This window comes from Patella vulgata, chromosome 1 (genome assembly GCF_932274485.2).
Source record: "Patella vulgata chromosome 1, xgPatVulg1.2, whole genome shotgun sequence".
Classification (NCBI taxonomy): Eukaryota; Metazoa; Mollusca; class Gastropoda; family Patellidae; genus Patella; species Patella vulgata.
Window position 1 is genome coordinate 67,927,152 of NC_065879.2, and position 7,169 is coordinate 67,934,320.

A 7,169-nucleotide genomic window follows, 5' to 3' on the forward strand; every position below is an offset into this window, starting at 1 on the left:
GCGAATGACTTATTGCGTACTTACGAACGTATTGACTGTGAAAACAAATTGGGGACATTTTTCATTTAATTTTTATCTGTCTGGAACAAACGTCTTCCAACAGCTCTATAAAACATTTACCATAAAGAGGGATGAAAATGTGATATATTCATCGTTATGCTACCACCCAAAAAACATTTCAGAAAATCTGGAGGGGTCATTTTCACCCCTTATGGTTAATTGCCTTGATCTTATATAAACGTGAAAATATGCAGAGGCATGTACATGAATTTGAGCTGAGAGGTGTTCTCGGTGCAGGCAACGCCCCGATTGGTGTGAGATATGTAGGGATTACCGCCTAGAAGGGGATAATGATAACGAAATAAATCTGTCTTTTAAGGATGTAAACGGCAACCTGTTTTTACCGTTCGGTCAGTGCTTATGTGGATGGTTAACGTAGCTAAATTTCTAACCCAATATCATCCAAAGTCTTCGACATTGAAAACACGAATTATTTGTTAATTTAAATCAACATTGATGTTCTGGTCATACCGGGAAAAGATGGGCTTCTGATATCCAATATTTAAGACAAAATAAACAAAATAAACATTTTACCATTGCTACACGAATCGTGTACCATAATGCGTTTCAGCGCCATTTGTAACAAGGGACTCGGAAGAACGAAGCTCGACATATTCCACAAGTCATGTATACATTAATTTAGTCAAATTCTGCTTGTATATATAATCACGATTAATGTATCTATATTTTCTTTTTGATAATAAAACTAGGAAATACCACGAACCATGGACTATATGTATTATAAGATCCATACGCGAACTAAATTTCCATCATCCTAAGTCAGTGCGTATATGGAGACTTAACCTCTCTCCTAAATTCTTAAGCCCAGCGAAATACAAGTCACCACGCATGTGGAAGCTTTAAAGCAAGCGGCAGTCGATATATCTCCACAAAAGAAAAAAATATTTCAAGATATTATGGATAACCGAGCCTAAAACATACGCTTCATGCCACATATTCTAGTAAGTGGACCTTTATGTCCACTCGACACAAACTAGGTCATTTCGGGACTAACATATGGTTTAATTTTATTTCATTAATTCGCTTGCGCGTAGGGGTCTTTAGCAGTGGGAGGAAACCGGAGGACCCGGAGAAAACCCACGAGGTTGGACAGGCGACCCTACTCCTTGTCACGTACAACCGGGGATTCGAAACCACGCTAGTTGACTCAATGACAGGCTTTATGATACAGCACGCACGTGCTAACCATTCGGCCATCCAACCCCCCATGTCCATATAATGGAGGTCATAAATCCAATGGTAGAACCTGGATGCCGTTTACCTCCTTACACAGGCCGATTTATTTTGTTATTAGTATCCCCTTACAGGTGGTAATGATGTTGGGACGGATGGATTTCCAGAGAATTTGATAAAATCCCAAGCTCACAGACAAAATTTATTCTTATTTAGCTGCATACATAGATTGGTTTAGAGTGGGTAGGGCCAAAACGATGACTATGCTTAACACGTTTGTTTTTTCAACGTTATTTTTACGAATGTGAGGAGAAAACAAAAAGGAATTATGCTCTGCTCTACTCCCCCTGGGTCTTTCATTTAAAATTTAAGGTCGCAAGCTACGCTTCTTACAGATGAGATGAGTAACTATAAAGTTCCCGAACATACCACTCCTGGCAGTCCACGACCTATGCGCTTTTCCAACCTATATTGAAATCCGATTAAAGAACATCAAATTATCGTTTATAAATCTTATAATTTTTCTATCATATTAAAATGTGTCGCTTCATTGAGTTGAAATAAAGCTCTCGTTATACTGGGTCAACGTAAAGGACAGTGTTGGTGTCAGCCATTATCACATTTGATAGAACTGGTTATACACATTCCAAATATAATTTTAACACATAGATCATTGCTATACGGTAGATGCGTAACGAAGATTTGAAGAAACGGGAAGTGACGCAAAAAATGGAAAACACGTTATCCAGTTATCCTTATATATAACTGACTGAAGGAACGAACGATAACAGATACACGGTCGAATTTCAGCCCACTGATAATTTCGTTGAAGGAAAAAAAAATGGTATATGGAACTATGGGGGGATATCTGACAATTCAAAAAAAGAATTGACTGTCACTAGATAATTGAAAACGAGAAAAATAGGAAAGGCGCGTGCCAACTTTGTCCTTTAAGTAGGTAGCCTATTAAATATAATATAAAGATTTTCATTATTAAAAGGGAGTGGGTGTTGTGGGTTGGTGCGAGTGATGTGTGATGTATCGCGTAATAATTGGTAGGTTACAAGCCATTTTGTCAAAACGTTTCGCGCCTCGCTTCTCTCAACCGTCTGCAATCATATACACATGTACCTTAGAATTGTTACTCTTACATGGGAGGGATGGAGGGGTCCTGTGTGGGTACGGCGAAATGTTTGTCCAATGGCCATGTAAATCTTTAATCTGTCTATGCGAATTTTGTGAGGTGGGGTGGTGTTGCGATGTGATAAATAAATTCAAGTACATGTACCATTACCTCAGGCTTATCTTTAGACTTGCCTACTCAGCTATCAAATCCAAGGGATATTTAAATGTAATGTAAGATAAATTTAACGGTCGCTTAGGCACAGTCGTTACCCGATCTGTGGAGAGCTTTAGACTTGCTGTGAAATATGACGACCATGGTGGGATATTATTTCAATTATCATTCTTTCTACGATCAACTAGGGTTTTATTTAAGATCATCGTTAATCAGTGTTCGGGGATTTGATATTTATTGGTAGGATTTAAAAGTATATAAAGAGACAATGCGTCGAAAAAATTAACAGTACGAAAATAAAATAAAGAAATGCTGTTTAAATGTCAGCACCATCTGGACTATATTCAATCCAACATCTATTAATTTTAGGAGAATAATTAAACAATATCACAGTTATTACATACATAAATAAAAAAACAAACATAACAAACTAGTAAATAAAAATAAAAACAAGTAATATATTCCTTTATATAAATAAATATCTTAAGAGCCTATGAGAGATTATATGTTGGTTTTAACATGTCATCATATTTTGTTTACTTATCTGTTTTCTTGCGCATTAGGAAAGGTGAAAAACTATCCCTGCCATCAGTGTTTTCACCTACTGTCAATTGATATTCTACGTGCGCCACTAAATTATACACGGATTTTGTTCCAGCCAAAGGACTTGACACATTATCTTAATTAGTTCCTCGTTTGTTACGTCAAAGGATCTATTCTCGATATCATCCAGGGATTTGAGTCCAGGACATTATAAGTACTGACCCGAATCCCATTCCGACCTGACCTCCATCCTCCTTAATACTGGATGGTGTTACGAGATCCCCGATCGATAATCTACAGTCACAGAAACATTGCTACAGTCTATGAACTGAAATATCTCGATGGGTTGTCCCTTAATATTCGTTAAGCGGGATTATATAAGAATAATACAAAAATCTGTAAGGATAGACTGCTTGAAATATTTATAGTTTATTGGTTAATTATTGTGATCTATATAAGTAAAGAAAAACACTTCGTGCGTTATTGACTAGAAGAACGGTGGTTAGAGACTATTTAATTAGGAGTGTACCGCCAGTAACTCTACATCAATTCTAGTTATATTGTGAAAAGAAGTTCTGTGGTTAGAGACTATTTGATATTATTAATTTGTAGAGCATATATTATTATTTAGTTGTGACAGGAAATTATAACACACGTTGTTCTATAGAGCACCCTTAGCTGCACTGTCTGTTGAAAACGTTTATTACACGTCGTTTTATAGTGTCGCTATGTATTTAGTTTGCAACTGGAACGTTGTAATTCTCTGACATTATTGTTTAATAGTAAAGGCTAATATTAGAGAAATTTTGCCCGGAAATGTCAGGGGATCTTTAACGCGTCGTCAATGTGGAATACACAGAACCGCAGTTTATACCACTGACAAGGATTGAACCGGGCAAACGTGTGGGTTTAATCCAGACCCAAACCACAGTTCCAGTTGGCTTTAAGTTGTGATAGGTGTCTAGAACACTTGATTATATTTCTAGGTTGAGAGTTAGCAGTAAAATTCGTTTTATTGATCTTTGCATGCGTATAGCTTTGGTTTAACTTTGGTATGTTCATGTCTGTATAGTTAATTAGTTATGTATAGTTTTCCCGTAGCATTTATTTATTTTTTGGAATAGAAGCAATTTCTTTTATCAAACAAAGGAAGTGTTCTATGGATTAAAGCAATTTAGGAAGAGTTTCATTTTGTTAAAAAGGTAATATTAGAATCATCATTTCCGGCCTTAAAACGAATGGAAAGGATTCCCAGATTATGGCGTTTCTCTTCAAAGATAGCTTTTAAGGCAGTTGCATGACGTGATTCTAGAATTCGTTATTTTCTTCATGTTGTTTATGTTGGCATTCTGAATTTCAAATTTTGTGATTTTGGATTTATATTATAAGTTATATAAGTAAAGAAGCTATTATAATATGGACCTAACTAGGGCATTTTGGGACTAAAATGGTATGTACAATGGGTTATCAAAAGGGGAGGTAACTCGGGAAACCCCACAGCGTTAGGCAAGCGACCCTACTCCTTGTCATAAACATGCCTGGGATTAAGTCCACGACTTGCATAGATAACAAGTTTTATCATCTCCAGCGCACGCGTTAATGCGCTAGGCTATCCAATCTCATCCACCCCCACCCAACCGACCAATAGCACCTAAGATTGTTAGAGTGTCGCTCTGTATCAATACCTCGGTGTAGGTCAGTGCTAATCCTTTTATTGTCACCAGTCATTTATATTGATATTCATGTATATTTTACATAAAAGAGAATAATTTATAAGAGTGAGTTAATCCCTATAGAAATATATTGATTGGTTATTTGTGGTGTGGTTAAAATGGAAATGAAGATCTGATTTATTAACATTTTCCAAGGGTTGAATAATAGCGGCCTCCCCCTAATCTCAGTATACTACAAACGAACAAGATCATTATTTTTAGATGAATAGAGTGGATTCGCTGTGAACATTAAATAATGTTATCAGAAAATTATTATAGTAATGTTCTAGCTTAGAACATTTGTAATGAAAGGGCCTGTATTTGTAATATATGTATGTTAACCGTTAATAGGGGTGGGCGTATGCCTTTCATATTCGCCGCTAATTAGTTGGGAACACGACGTCATACGGAATATGAATGAATTAGCTATGCATATAGGTATGGTGTCATACGGAATATGACCCTTGTATTACAATCTTTGTAGAATATTATATTTGATACGGAACAAGAAATTTCTTTCAGAATAAAGAATTGTTAGCACTCTGATCAAGACAGTAAATGCAATTTTTTTTTTATTCAAAACAACCCTAGACTAGTCTTAATTATCGCAAATCAAGATTATTTTATATCGCCTTTCATCGTACGATGCGTTAATTGAACGGTACAGTATTTCTTCAACAACGATTGCTTTGAAAATTTGCTTTTGTTTGTGCATACAATTAAGTTGAACGACTCTACTGTAACTGTGTATTCAAAACAATCATGGCAATTCGAAAATTATTTTTTATCAACGGCAAAATCCTCAAAAGAGCTAACGCCGCTTTAAGAATTTATGAATATTGTAAGTCTCCAAGTTAAGTTAAAAGATAGTCGAGATATCTATATATAGTGCATAATATTATGTTGGAATGAAAGCAAACTTAGCGTTAGAATTTTGGCTTAAAGGTCCGTATACACCTAGGCCTAATTGTTGGCGATGTTTTGTCACCGACGAATAATCGTCGGACTGCTGTAAGTACGCACAAATGCACACTTTTTTTATAACACAAAACGACCTTCCCCCACCCCTTCTGACGACCATGGTGTTACCATGTAGGCTATGGCATATATACCACTGTCGTCGAGGAAACGCCTGTAACTAAAAATCAGTATGGCGTGCGCGGTGTTTGGTCTACAAGATTACCGCTGACAAGAAATAATCTTTGGTGTGAGCAGACCTTTATTTGTGAATAAAGCATCTTTAATGGCAAAGATATTATGTGCCTACGATTTTTGCCGCTCATTAGCTGGAAAGCCATAGTACGTGATATGAGTTAATGTATAGGCGTGGTTTTTAATTAGCATCTTCGCTACAGAATTATATGATTATATATACATTGTATATGGGTCATTAGGCTAGAGATCGTTATTCGATATGTTTCTGACTTTCGGTTATCCAGTTTAACTAAGGATATTTCTTTTTTTGATTGTGTATTTAGATTGATTGATTTTTGTATCTGTCCGTGTCACATTTGACATGTTAGTCTGTAGCTACGAGAACGTATCTAAAAACGTTGACACTGATGTGCTTGTTTTTAGCTACGATTTGATGCCTTTAGTTTCTGCTGGCAATCTTAATTTCTTTATTAATGCATGTAACATCTTAAAAATAAGTCAATTTTATACTATTATACCTATAAAAGTTATCCTACGTTTTGCGTATTTTGATTGGCTTTTGTACATGACATGTCAAATTTAAAATGTCCGGGAAAAGCAAGCTATTATCGCTTCGATTTAAAAGACGTGATTTGCACCTGTGTCAGGTAGGGTTAAAATATGTTTAATTGTAGTTAGATGTGGCAGGAATGTTATAAATAACAATAATCAATCGTTGTTTGAAGAATATAGAAAATCAGTTTTGCTTACGTGAATCCCGATGTAATTAGCATTGGAGTTTGCCAGTTGGATCTATCTAGTACCATCTCTTATCTAGAAACACGGAGAATTGAGAGGTGAGGTTTCTTATCCTGTTAGTCTGGTATTTTTATTCTAAAAAAAAACGTCTGTATTCGAGACATAAAATTACCCACGCTCCCCTACCTTCTCAATGCTATACCTGACACTGCCAATGTGTAAGCGGTGGACCTCGGTTTTAGGTCCCAACAATTTCCCTGTCAAGTTCTTGGGAATCGGGCTTAAATTTACCGAGGTTCTATACCCAGCCTACGCTCCGATTCGAACCATGGCATTCTATTGGAAAATCAGTGGACTACTACTACTACCACTCTAAGAACGAGGAGACTGTATGTCAAGCAGTACCCTGTGTGAAACAGGATGTTAGTATTCAGTCACGTATCTGATAAACATAAATCTTATCTCAAGTC